Source organism: Rhipicephalus sanguineus, chromosome 8 (genome assembly GCF_013339695.2).
Source record: "Rhipicephalus sanguineus isolate Rsan-2018 chromosome 8, BIME_Rsan_1.4, whole genome shotgun sequence".
NCBI classification, from domain to species: Eukaryota; Metazoa; Arthropoda; class Arachnida; order Ixodida; family Ixodidae; genus Rhipicephalus; species Rhipicephalus sanguineus.
Window position 1 is genome coordinate 88,287,301 of NC_051183.1, and position 14,683 is coordinate 88,301,983.

At 47.9% G+C, this 14,683-nt stretch overlaps 2 protein-coding genes across 2 annotated transcripts in view; both read right to left on the reverse strand.

Annotated features, from left to right (window-relative positions):
• The window catches only part of LOC119402888 (uncharacterized), a 40,492-nt gene extending 30,856 nt beyond the window's left edge, over positions 1-9,636 (reverse strand). The window contains exon 1 of the mRNA XM_049418541.1: positions 9,494-9,636. The gene's annotated coding sequence lies outside the window, so the exon portion shown is untranslated. The remainder of the gene's footprint in view (positions 1-9,493) is intronic.
• Positions 1-14,683, reverse strand: part of LOC119402891 (uncharacterized) — a 363,615-nt gene that overhangs the window by 295,011 nt on the left and 53,921 nt on the right. The gene's annotated exons all lie outside the window — the stretch shown is intronic.

Genomic DNA, 14,683 nt, shown 5'->3' on the forward strand with positions numbered 1-14,683 from the left:
TTGATGATTCTGAAGGGTAAGCTGATTGCTTCTCGGTTGCTGCTAGGCTTTAGCTAGGTTAGTCACGACCCGCATGACCAAAGGCCAGAACCGAGCTTTTACAACTCTGATATGATATGATACGGACATGTCGTCGTCGGCTTAGGGCTCTCCTCGGGCTCTCCTCGCATCGGGCTCTCCTCGCAGCCGCCGTTGCATTTCCCGTTCCCTAGTATGGCAGCTTCGCACTAGCCGTGTCCAGCATAGGCGTACGCACGGGAAGGGGGGAGGAAGGCAGGGGCGAGGCGCCTCCTCCTATTCAGCTAAGAGGGGGGAGGCAAAGTCACCCCACACATTCACATAATAGGGAGGGGGGTGCCCCGACACGGGGGAGGGGCGCAAGGTCAGCGCCATACATTGACATAAATGGGAGGGGGGGGGGCGCTGCAACGGACCTTCGCCCCCATGAAGGGGAACTCAGCGCACTTCTATGGCAATATGTGTCACGTCACTTTTGAAAACGAATGCACAAACCAGCGGGGTGAAAATGTGGGCCTTCGAAGAAAAATGCGTAGCTGTGTGGACAAAAGTACTCTAACGGAAACAGTGGAACTAGGCGCTGAAGGTGAACATGAGAAACATGTCTAACGGAGTAACGTCTGCATCTCAAGTGTGTCTCAGGGCCCTTAAGGCGTTTTCGCTCCGCGGCTTTTGGTTCGGCATATCGCAAAACTAAAAGTGATAAGTGTAATGTCAAATCTGCATCACTTAACACTGAGTAGTAACTTTTTTCTATGCACATAGCGCGTAATCATTCATTATTATCGAATTTGTACGAAAAATATTACATAGTTCAACGTTTTTATCCCTTAAAATGAATATTTCTCTACATTGCTCTCCCAGTTAGCCTTTCGAAGCGGTACCTTTAGCATTTTTAATAGCTTTATCTCCCGGTCACTTGATGCTCCCAAGTTCGAAAAGCTCTCATTGCGCATTGTAGACCGGAGGAAGATTCGGCAAAACTCAAGCTTGAAGAAAAATTTCGTATTTTGCGACGCACGTTAGACTGGGACAAACTCCGATCTGAATCGTCATAACTGCCACCTCGCCGTAGGGGCGTAGCCAGGGGGGGTGGGCACACCGGGCCCGTGCCCCCCCCCCCCCCCGAAATTGTTTTGCCATGGCATGCAGAGCTCAAACTGACAGTCGATTCCATCTGCCTGCCCGACCCCCACTTCAGATGCCCCTGGCTGCGCCCCTGCCTCGCCAAGTAAAGGGTCGGCTGCCGCCGCGGCTGCAGTCGCTGCTGCGAATAACCGCCGTCGGCGTCACAGCCGCTGGCAGGTGGTACTCACGAGCGACGAGCTGGCCGACCAGCTTCGGACCGTCCTGCAAGCCAAACATCTCTCGCGTGTCTATAGACTTCGAGCCGTTACTTAGGCACATGCAGTGCCATCGTAATCGGCGGAGGGTGGTGGGGGGCAGGGGTTAATTGTTTCTTCCTCCCGCCTTGCCCGAAGCAAACTTGCCGGAACAGTTTTAAATGCAGTTTCATTCATTCATGCGGCAACTGAAGCAGATATGGCCAAGTAACTCATTTTACAATTTCATTTCAAAGGTTGCTGCAAAGCTTTTACGTTGAACAAATTGCACGAAGTGCTGCCCTGTACTCGCCTTGTTTGCATTAGCATGTTTTCCACAAGCAGTCTGCTTCCTTCTCAGTCAAACGATATGCATAACACTTTCATCACTAGCGCAATCGTTAGTAGAGAAATAAGCGTATTGTCACTGTCCAGCGTGTCTTTTTTTATGTGCATGAAAAGTGGGTCGAATGACCCACAATAACCTACATTACTTTATATAAACACATTTACCTGGTACTTTCCACTGCATCGCGATTGTACCTCCGTTTGTTCGTGTCATAGGAACCCCATCTTGCACTTTGTGGTACTTGCGAGGTACCTGGCAGCCTAATATTGCACACGCATATTGGAAGACACAGTGTTACCCGCACCATCGTTCAGTATAGTCATAGCCGCAGCATATTGTTCATCACCACAGATGCGTTAATTTGGGGTGGGGAGGGGGGTTGATTTCTGTGTCCAGCCCCGCGAATACCGCATACTTTATCACCTTTTGTTAGATTAAATTTAGATCTAGATATGCAGTATTGTCACGTTGTGTAATGGTTAGGAAGGCTGTGGTGAGACTGGGGACTACGCAGCTACTTATATGAGCGAACATGTGCCCGAGAAATGAAATGTGAATGTAGAAGGAATTCATGCTGCACACTGATAGCGACGAACTGAGCGTCGGCCGTCGGTAATCTGGTATTACTGTGAGAAACCCTTTGACTGCAGAGCCTAAGCCTCTGCCGTGTTTCCCATAGTGAATACATCTGTAATCAACCCTCCAACCGGATTGTGCGCCCTTATATTCTTGCACACGCTAAATGTTACCCATATAATGGAGCGGCTGACGTGCCTCTTGATATCGACACGATGGCGGTAATTCATTCATTGTTTTTACTTTCTTCCGTTGCTGCAGCAAAGCCTGTCTATCGTCGAATTTTTGCGCCACCTCAGAAGGATAATAGTGCTCCTTAAACAAATTTATCACAGTTGCCTTTGAGGAAGATTGATGGTCTTTCTACCACCTCAATCAGCACTCATTGAATGACCAGCTTCAATAGTAGCCCCAACGTCAGCATGCTGTCAGTAACAAGATACGGTCTGTCTGCAGGCACCTCCGTATATTCTTAAATTCATGCAAGTATTCGAGTAAGAAGTAAAGAAAACTCTATGGAGAGAAAGGCGCAGGCATATTTCAGCACCGCTGTCTATTTCCCTACTTAATCAGCGTTTTTATTTTGTAATTCGTGTTCTCCGACCAATGCCATTACGCTCCACCATAAAAGACATATCAACTGAATTTATCGAACGATCGATCAACTATTTGAATGATCTAGCAAGTACAATTGCCGAGCAGCAAGTGCACCAGAAAGCCGCTCGTCCAGGTGGAGAACCCCTGAGGAGGCAGAAGTTTGTCGTCAATGATGACGTCTTTATTTCGGAGATATCAGTACGGAATTTTACAGCAGCATCGCTTTGCCCTACGAGAAATGCATATGTTTTCTTTAAAGAAAAGGTACCTTTTTATGTTTCTTATACGTAGACCACGCTGCGTTCCAAATAACGTAGATTAAAAGAATCAGCAAAGGCGTCTATCGCAGGAAATACACTTGCAAATGAAGGAATTCTGACAAGAATTGTGTCTGTCGATCTTCTGAAAATTCGCACGAGCACTTGTGAATGCGATAGCACTATTCCGACCACATGTTAACTAATATTTTCTCATCGCGAAGCAGTGAACAAAGATACGCTTGCTGGTAAGTGGAATATAAAAGCAGTCCAAACATACAAGTATGGAAAAGGTTGGAGGCAGTACGGTTTCACGCCGCTACTTTGCAAGACGACATCTTTTAGAGACGGCCTAGGTGTAGTGGGTTCACCCTCTCATGGTGGACGCAGAATTCAGGATGATTGCTTGTTCAGGGTATTCTATCCATAAGTGGCGTCGGTCTTATAGTACAGCTGGGTGCTTTGGAGTTGACTTGTTGTCCTGAGCTCTTTCTTCCACTGTTTCCTACAGTTGTATCTATTTGCTTGCTATAAACCTCAGTCCTGATTCTTCGATAGCGAAGTGTGGCGCTGTTTTGCGCTCTCGTCGTTTTTGCCCACCAGGCTTAATCATCCTGCCTTATTGGCTGGACATAGTCTACTAAATCGTGAAATCTACAGCACTGTAGAACATGAATATTTTCAAAAGAAAGCCTCATGTGCAAGAAAAAAGCATGCACGACCACGTTTCTCTCCTTTGAAAAAAAATGGGAAGGAAGTCTTCACTATTAGAGGGTTAGACGTTCCGACTTCGTGAGAGAAAATATCAGGCGACAATAATGAGAACGGGTGCTTTACTGCGCTAACATTACATTTCTATGCCATAGCCAAAACTTTTACAGCGAAAGCTGTTTGAGATCATTTCACCGGCCGTTTTTGGCGCCGTAGTTGTCCGCCGCCGCCGCCGCCGCCGCCGCCCGTAACCAGTATCGCTCGAAATAAGAAAAAAAATTAAATAAGAAAAAAATTCCAGGATGGAACGAGGTTCGAATCTGGGCCCTCTGCGTGGGAGCCCAGTATTCAACCTCTGAGCCATGCCGGTGCTTCAAACTGCTTTGCAAAAAGGTCCTATACAGGCTTCATGTCGGGAAGGAACCACATTAGCATATGCAATATAACGTGGTAGAAGAGTAAAATAAGCACCAAGCGTCGCACAACGCGAATTCTGTAACCAGGCGTCACACAATGCGAATTGCGCAACGAGTAGGTTGTTGAATGCTTCCAACCAAGGAGGTGTGAACCTCCTTGCTTCCAACCCATTACAAGGCTCTGCCATAATTCTTCGTCGTCATCAGGCACAGCATCTACAAAGTGCGCATAATTCCTTACATGCATTTAGCAGGTACCACGACTCCCCGTAGAATGACGAAAAATGGCACAGTGCCTGCTGCACAACTTCTCAAAAATTACAATTATTTATAGCGTAGTGGGTTCCTCGCAAGTGCACTTGTATTGGTTGCCAAGGAAGCCCATAAGCGCATGATCCATTTCCTCGGGGTCTCAGTAAAATTGCAATTATTTATAGCGTAGTGGGTTCCTCGCAAGTGCACTTGTATTGGTTGCCAAGGAAGCCCATAAGCGCATGATCCATTTCCTCGGGGTCGCAGTAAAGTTCTTCGCCCCCCCCCCGTCTCTCTCCCACGCCAACGTATGTTATACAGTATGACGGGAGAAGGAAATTGCGACCGGGCGTCACCCAATGCAAATTACATAACTGGTGGGCCGTTTAAAGCTTCCAACCCATTACAAAGGGCTGAGCCATAATTCTTCATCGTCATCAGTCGTCGCGTCAACAAAGTGCACATAATGCCTGCATAATGACATGTAGCTGGTGCCTCGCTTCTCCGTAGAATGCCAAATAATGGCTTAGTAGGTGCTTCCCAACTTCACAAAAATGGTGATTTATGGCGTAGTGGGTACCTTTCTAGTGTACTTGTATTGTAGCCCCAAGAGAGCTTACATCGGGCTATAGAAACGCCGCTGTTCCAGCTTTCGCTGTGACTGTGCTGCGGTTTCAGCGCAGACCTGGCGTCTTTTTTCTCCCCGTACCAGATATATAATTGAACGCCTCAAGATCAACACTTGGTGAAAAAGTGATGATCATTGATCATTGCCATCAAGTCAAATCGAAATCAGACCAAGGGCATCCTTTCTGGCCATACTTGTAAACAGGAAAAAAAATTCCCCACTAGTAAACGTCCAGACAACACTTCTATTGTTTTGATGTTCAGTTGGCAACCTGCAGTGCTGCCTGCATCTCATCACAGCTATTATCCCTGCGTCTTCATAAAATGCACATAACTACATCTCGCTAAAATATATATTACATGCCAGTGCCATTCACCCATTTCCTTCTTGGAGATCAAAATAAAAATGCAATCACTGTTTTGAAAGTCACAAACCACGTCATGGAAGGATTGACGGAAATGTAAGTATACCGAAAGGTTCTGCGTATGACATTAAGCGCGCTTCATGAACATTTCTCAGTTGTTTCCGTGAGATTAGCCTTTACACTAGCTCACGTTCGAGAGCTACATATGCGCACGTGGATATTTCACGCGACAGAATGCCACCTCAAATTTTCTCTGTATCGGTTTGTGATCGCGGAAGTAGTACAGCCCTCTGTGGAAATGATCCGAGGAACGCCTTTTCAGTTTTCTTAACTGCGATGGCAAACTATAGACAGACTAATTATTTTGATGCGGGTAGGCTACAGCAACAGAACCGAAAGTCTGCGATGGAAATTCGTGGTATCATGTGGTTCACATTTAGAAGTTATCCGTTTAAAAAAATGCGAAGACCGCTTTCTGCGCTTGCAAAAGAAGCCTTCTCTCGACACCTTAGAATGAAGAGGATTCATTTCTTCCTTTGAAATAAAAGAAGCATTTTCAGGTTTATTAATTAATTTATGTATTTAGTTATTGGTCGAACGTCACATTCCAAAAATGTGCGCAGTACGCAATCTATGGGGGTGTTTATCTTGGTGCCAATGAATCTTCTTCCTGAACCGCAGTTCTGAAGCGCGAGAACTCGCGAATTACTGCTACTTCAGTTGGAAGGTCATCGTAGCCCCAGGCGGCGTACGGGAAGAAACGTCGCAGAATTGTGGTGCTGTGAACTTGGGGTGCAATCAGTGCGTTAGAATGGCTTTTGCGATGTTCCTTGATGACTAGTTGGACAAGCTGTTTTTAACATGGACTCAAACACATTGTCGTTGAATAACTGGTTGAAAACATTGTCGCCCTTTGAGAGCAGCTTAAAAGAACAGATGAAGAAGAGGTGAGGTTGAACTACCGGCCGAATACAGGGAAAAATGTCCCGATATACTTCCGGCGTAAATCGCGAACATTCACATCCACGTCGTCATGCCTGAGGAAGACCGCCCCCATTACGACAAAAGTGGCGCCCATAAACGAAGAACGCCCAACAGTGACCATCAGCGCGCAGCGTCGGAGTCACGTATCTGGCGCCATTTAGGGGCCCCACGGGACGCGACGGCTGTGTTAGAGTGTACTGGAACAGGGGAGTGCTCGTAACGGCCGCAGCACCAATGTACAGAAAGTGAAGCCCAGACATGGTCAATCCGCTTGCAGCGCTGCGATCGGTAGTCTGCAATGTGTCGTCGTTTAAGAGTTGCGCGCGGCTCCGTCGAAGTGGTGCAGGGGTAGAACGTCCGCTTCTCACTCAAAAGCCCCGGGTTCGAATCGCAGCTGTAGATGGTAGGTTTTTATTCTCAGTGTCACATTTTAGAGCTGTGTTGGTTATCCTTTGTTTCATAAGACTAGCTTCAGTTGATACATGTTGGTTTCAAAAGTAACGCAAAATGTGAAATCTCGTTTCGAGTCTCATATTCGCGAAAATCTCTGAGGCTATAATTTACGTTTTTGTTCAATCCCGGGCGGTGGCGCTGTAAATAACTGCACTCACTGCCAAATTTCTTCTATTTTACTTCACATTTTGCGTTACTTTTGGAACCAACATGTAGCAACTGAAGCTAGTTTTAAGAAACAAAGGAAAACCACTACAGCTATAAAAGGTGACACTAAAAATAAAAACCCACCGTCTACAGCTGCGATTCGAACCTGGGCCTTTTGAGTAGGAAGCGGGCATTCTAGCCCTCCACCATTTAGGCGGAGCCGCGCGCAACTCTTAAACAACGACACATTGCAGACTACCGATCGCAGCGCTGCAAGCGGATTGACCCTGTTTGGGCTTCACTTTTCGAAGCTCGTTCCGAGCACTCCCCTATTCTAGTACACTCTAGCTGTGTTTTTCTGTGTTCGACGAGAAGGTGTTGAGTTGCTGCGTTAGCGATAACCCGCCATATCAGGAATGACAAGCAGCTTAGCTTTCGAGTAGACAAGGAGGCGTGCGCCGCAGTTGCTTTCAATCACGATTACCAGACAACTTCAACGGTGATCGATGATCTAGGGGTTGTCCGATCGTACTAAAATTAAGAACGAATGGTCTTAGAAGAAAGCGCTTGCCCAGTTATTCTCAGCCAACTCGCAGCAATAAGGCAAAGGCGGAATGATTTACAACATTAATATAAAATGCACCACTTCTTCAAAATCCCGCGTCGACTACAGAACGCGTTGGCAACTGTGACCGTCGCATCACATTGCACTGTTTCGCATCCCTGGCAATAGCGCCTGGCTGCGTCGTGCGTATTTGTACGAGAACAGTCATTTTAGACGTGAAGCCGCTTTTGCACAGGGCTGTGTCCGGTGGTGGTGGTGGAGTCCGCGCTCCACTGCACATGCGCCTGCCCTCTCCCACTCTCCTCTTTTACGCAGGTGTTCGGTCGCCTTCTCTCCTCTCCTGCCCCGCGCTGCAGCCGCGTCGCAGCCTCTCCTACCACGTGATGGAGCCAGCCGGGGCCATATATAGCCTGTAACCCACTCTCTCCTCTCCCTCCCCAAATTCATGTGTATATAAGCGCGTGCGCTCGGTCGGCTTCCGCCATTCTCGCTTCGCTGCCGTTCAGATGAGTTGTAACGTCAACGTCGGCGCCATTCGTTCACTCGGCGCTAACGGAAAGCAACGCACAAACACAACGTAATGATAACACAAACACTAAATACAAAGCTCAAACGCTAACGGAAACACCGAGTGAACGTAACGGAAACTTGGTGTGCGCCCCCAACGCTGCTTCGCATCCCCACATGGTTCCGTTGAGTGGGAGATGGTGTAATTTTTGCTTTTGTATGCGCTCATCAATTATTAAAATATACTGCCATCATCTCCATTACATTTCAGAAATGTTACGCGCAGCATTCGCATAAAACAACCAACTCAACTGCCTTCGATGTTTGCATTGGTGAATAGGCATTTTAAAACCGCCTTCTTGCGCTAAGGTGCTCTGTAACGCTCAAAATCAAAGGTGTGGACAAGCTGTCATTAAGGGACAAATCCGCAAGCACCTGACCGACGAGTGTGTTGCTGCTTTCTAACGTGTTTTTCGGAGAGATCACGCTGTTCTTATCCGCGAGAGCCACGTCTGAACGCGTGTTCGGTTAAGACTTGAATATGAAGTGCTGATTGTCGCGAACCACTGCATACCCATCACCACCGTCAATCAACCGAATACGTGTGCGCTTCTATCAAGTATCTTACCAGAGGACAAGAAGTCACGCTCAGACTACTACAGACAGGGGTTTACCCTTGCCCAGCTAATGTATCTATTTATATGGATATATCTCCTGACTGCCCGGACTGTGGATGTGTGTGTACATTTGAGCACATGATGTGGGACTGCCCCCACATACCCAAGGAACTCAAGGCGCAAATCATCCCAAGACAAGGGTTTTATTCCGCCATCATAAGTACGGATCGTCACCGTCAGCTTCGGGCAATCCAAGGGGCCCACGATGCTGCAGGCAGGTACTGCCTGCCTGTTCCAACGTGGGAGCGGCCCGCAGGGGCGTCGGGGTAAAACCTGGCTCTCCTCCCTCGGTGTACAATAAAGTTATCTATCTATCTTTCTATCAAGTGCAGATAGATCATAAGGCGCCAACGCAGGCAGTTGTAAAATAGCAGTGAGAAAACAACGCATCGGAGGTGATAAACGTCGTTCTCCAAAAGCTAAAAATGCCTCCGAAACCGTTCGCAGTGTTGCATAGAGGGGGCTATAGCTAACAGCTGTCTAATTAACCACGCATAGGTTCGAGCAATTAAAAGCACAGAAAAAACTGCACAAGAAGTACACAGCAGGCAGCTTCGAAAGTCCCATGCACAGTACCATGCGACATCAAGCAACAACGACTGCCGTTCATTGGTAGATCTACTGCTAAATTGGCATGCATGAAAAAAAAAAAGATGAATAAAAAATTTACCCTCCAGTTTTCTTGTAAATATCACCGTTGTGTTTACACGTGTTCAGGCAAATGTTGAAAATATTACCGGGTATTCCCTTTAACCACTGGTGTGCACCTTGTCTGTCCACAAACTGGCCCTAGTGCGGCGACGTGCCCGTTCTCGATAGGGCGACGGTTGTACCAGCACGACTGCGGTAGAGGGTCTATAGATTCCCTTAGAGTCTGATCTGTCCTTTCATGTAAACCAGAACCTTATCGCTTAACGTTGGAGGTCAGCGTTGTCGCGAGTCGTCAACTTCTGAAATACATTTGTGAGCCGATGTACCCTTTCCTCCAAGCATAAAAGCCAGTGTACTGGCGCCAACACTTGCCGCGGCGATAGATGGTAGTGCTGAACAAGAGTTGTCACAGATCATGTCGGCGAGTGCAGCAACCAGTCGCTCGGTAGTCATGTGACACCTCCTATGTGACTTCATGGCTATGATCCGCGTAGAGCGTTTCATTTAAGCTTGGACCATCCATATAGTGAACATGTAAGGTGTCTGACGAGGTCAGTTCGCTCTAAAATTCTATGTTTTTAAATGTTGGCTACAGCCATTTCTCAACTACGCGTTCTTTCGTTTTATTCATGTTTGTTTTGTTATTACGCGTTATTTGTACTCGCTATACGCTTTGTTTCGTATCGTGGAATTTTGTTCATTCAACGCACCTGTTCACTATATTTAAATTAGCGCATTTCCTTGCTTCATGATATCCTACTGTAATGACTCTAGGTGGACGCAGGTAGTGAAATAAAATAGGTATATAAATTATTGAATTAACCACAAATAATTAAGCATGTATGATCGTACCACTTTGGCGTCACGCTGTATACTGCGGGATGCACTTCACGCAAACTTCAAAGGCTGGATCTTCTGTGAAACGTTCTCACCAAGCAGTTGACACTTTCTGTGCATCAATTTGGACCGTTGTTGATCACCGAGTACCTGGAGGCAAACTATTTGTTGAAGACAACACTGTTCCACTTTGCGAGACAGGTTATTGCATTTGTACATGTAAATGCGCGTGACTTCATGCGTTACGCTGTCTTTATATGTTATTCACCTTTTTTTCCTTCTTAGACTTGCGCGTGCCACGTAGGGTAATACACTTCAGTCGTGCATACACATTGCTTGTCGTAGTAATCCGTAAAATTATACGAAGGTTGGAGAGAGATGGCGTAGCCTCTTATGTAGAGTCCACAATATAAAATAATCAGGAAGTATTACACGAAGGTGCTTATACTCTTGCGTTAGTTTATTTGAGTACAAGAAATCTTCCTTACCCCAAAGGCAAGAATAGGTAAAAACGAATTTCGGAGGTCCTAACTGGAGGTCCTAATTTAGATGTCGTAAACATGTTTTCACGACTTTCCATTCGATAAATACGTCTTCCAATACTGGTCTATTTTTTTCTGATAAACAAGGCTTTTCAACGACGCTCCGTGAAACCGACGCCCGAAAAAAAAAGAAAAAGCGTGATTTCTGGAGGCATGCATGTCCCTTGGCAGCGGCCCCATCTAGTTCTTTGTATGCTTCACCACATAACATTGAATTGTTACGCTGGACCGCAACGTGTGATACTCTGTCGCCACAAGTTTCTCGAGACGCTATCTGGATGAATGTTTAACTTCTGCGGTACCTGTCTATAAACAGTTCAGCGAACGGTTAAGATTAATACTGGTGTATGCTATAGCTAATTACCCCAGGAAAATTTACGTACATGCTTCTGCCTATAATGTCATGCGTTACGCCAGTGACATTTTCCTCTAGGCTTCTTGGGAACGTCAGTGCCTTCTATGCGCTATGCAGCGAATATATATATATATATATATATATATATATATATATATATATATATATATATATATATATATATATATATATATATATATATATATATATATATATTTCTTTGTTCCACCAAATATTTGGCTTTCTCTTTCCTTTCCAACAAATAGATTTCTTCTCTTTCCATTTCTTTTGTGATTACATGTGACAGCTCATTATGCTTCCAGTCTTTGCCTGGTAGTTCGTCTACTTTTTCCTCGACTCTTGCGGCTATATTTGTTATTTGTTTGTCATTTAAATACAAGCTGCAAACTTAGATTCTATGTTCTTATTTTCAGTTTTATATCCCATTTGTAATATTATGCGTTTATGATCACCACCCAAGCTGTTAATGCCTTCCTCGTCTATTCTCATCTCAGTAAGTTTGTCATATATTCCTTCTGTCATGAGACAATAATCAATGCTCGATTTCCTGTTTCCGACTTCCCACGGTTAGGCTCCACGTTAACTGCCAAACCGAATATGAGGCGTCCTCTCTAGGATGTAGTAGATAAAAGGTGTACTGCCAATAAACGGGGGCACTTCCGCTGGGGACGCGGCACGTGTGTTTTTAGTCCGCGGCCCTCGGGCTTCAGACCGCCTCTTCGGCCGCTTCGGCTCTAACCCTCCCACCACATGGTGTCAGAAGTGGGGTGCCTGGTTCCCGCCACTTGACATGGATAACAAAGACGATCCAGTTCCTGCTCTCGCTGCCGCCAGTCTTCGGAGTCCGGCTTCGTTCTCCTTCGACGATGCCGGCGAGTGGCTGCCCTGGTTACAGCAATTTGAGGACTGTGCCTTCGCACACCGGCATGCACGCAGCCCCGGGCGAGACTAGAGTTAGGACTTTCATCTACTGTATAGGTCCCCGTGCACGCATCGGCCTCAGTTCACTTATATCCGACGAAGAAGCGTTTAAGTCCTACGCAGAAATCACCCAGCGGCTCACGAGCTACTTCGTTCACCTCGTAAACGAGGTGTACGAGAGCTTTCGGTTTCATAAGCGAACCCAACAGCCAGGTGAAGCTGTCGACAGTTTCTTTTCTTCGCGGCCTTGTGGAACATGGTACGCAAGTGTAACCACCCGTCACCTGCCGTTGAAGAGCGTCTTGTTTTTGACCGTTTCGTCATGGGTTTGGCGGATTCTCACCTTTCAGACAAGCTGCGCCGCATTCCCAGCCTTTCCCTGAACGACGCACTCGTGCAAGCTCGTCAGCACGAAGACGCCGAACGCGAAAAACAACGCCTGTCCCTCACCGCTGGGCAACCGCCTACGGCCGCTCACAAGGACGCGGCGACTTCGCGTAAGCCCGCACAGCGTGCACGCGGACGACGTAACAGACGGGACTCTGGCAACTTTGCCGACTTTGCGTCACGTGACCGGCCCGACTATTCGTACACGAGCAACATTGGTGGCGAGGCTTCGAATATCGGCCTAAGCCTAAGTGGGAAGTGCCAGTTTTGCGGTCACGAGTTTCACCGCCTGTCCAGCAGCCAAATCGGTCTGTATCCACTGCAAGAAGCGAGGCCAATTCGCGGCGATATGTCGCTCAAGGAAGCGCCTCGGATCCGTAGAGCTCCACTCCGTCGCTGCCCAGCTGTCCTCGATAAGCCGCGCGGCGGAAATGGATCCGGGAAACAAGCCCTGAAGCTTCTCGGCACCTTTGACGCGGCGCTGTCTTGGAGAGGCAGACAAGTCAACGAGCGCCTCGACGTCGTTGCGAGACAAGACCACTTCTGGGATATCCCGCTATCGTTGCCCTTGGGGTCGTCAAGTTTGTCGGCGCCTTCACATCAGCTCTGCCGGACGCACCACCTCGTGAAGTCGCTCCAGCCCTTTTCACCTGTCTGGACACGTTTTCGGAAGAGTACACGATACGTATCAAGCCTGACGCGGTAGCGTATGCCCTCACAAGAGCCCGGCGTATCCCTGTACCGCTACGAGACGTAGTCAAAAAGATGCTCGACACGATGGAGCAGGAAGGCGTGATCCGGCGCGTCGGCGAACAGACGGACTGGTGCGCGGGGCTTGTCGTCTTCCCGAAACCAGCGGGGGTTACCGCCTGTGCGTTGATGTGACAAAACTCAACCAAGTCGTTCTGCGTGAACGCCACATATTCCCGACCGTCGACCAAACCCTCGGACTTCTCGGTGATGCACGCGTTTTTTCGAAGTTGGACGCAACTTCAGGCTTCCACCAAGTACGCCTGGCACGCGACTCCCTGAAGTACACGACTTTCATCACTCCGTTTGGCAGGTATTGCTACTACCGCCTCCCACTCGGCACATCATCAGTCCCGGAATACTTTCAGCGCCAGATGTCTCGCCTGCTGGAAGGGTTGGCCAGTGCCGTTAACCTTATGGACGGCATCCTTGTGTTTGGCCGCACCACAGAAGAACACGGCCAACGCCTCCAGACTATTCTCGCACGCCTCCAACAAGCGGGGGTCACTCTCAATGCTGCCAAGTGCATTTTCGGCGTGTGCAGCGTGTGATTCCTTGGCGTTGTCGTCGGTGCCAATGGCACCACGCCGGATCCAGAAAAAGTGGCCGCAATTCAGCGCATGCCTGCTCCTAAGGACATTCATGGTGTCCAACGTTTTCTTGGTATGCTTAACAATGTCGGTTGCTTCATCCCGGGGCCTCTCTCAAACGACTGCGCCAATCAGAAGTCTCCTGAACAAGCTTGCAACATGGACATGGGGACCAGCACAAGCTTCAGCATTTGAAAAGCTCAAGAGCATGCTGTCCTCAGACATCTAACTCGCAAGGTATAACCCTGCACTCTTGACGACAATCTCCGCAGATGCCAGTTCTTTCGGGATGGGCGCAGTTCTTCAAGACCAGCCATCAGGGGAGCATCGACCAGTTGCATACGCCTCACAAGCGCTGACTGAAACGAAATGGAGGCACAGCCGGATGAAAAAAGAGGCACTGGCTGCCACTTGGGCCAGCAACTGATTCGACGAGTTTCTTCAGGGTATTCGTTTCACCCTGGAGAGCGACCATAAGCCGTTAGTAAAGCTCCTAGGAGCTGCGGATCTCGATCTCATGCCAACACGAATCCAGTTCTTCCGCATCCGCCTGCTCCAGTACCAAATTGACGTCAAGTCGTTCCTGCGAAACAGATGGCCACCGCTGATGCACTCTCAAGAGATCCAGTCGTCCAGATGCCAGCGACTTCAGCTGTTGACAAGGTGAAGCTGTACGTTCAAGAAGCAATCCGTGCTATCCCACCCACATTTGCAGTCCTCCTCGACGACATCCAAGCTCACCAGGCTGCGGATGGGGAGTGCGCACAGCTGAAGTCATACTGTCAGCAAGGGTGGCCTCGGAAAGA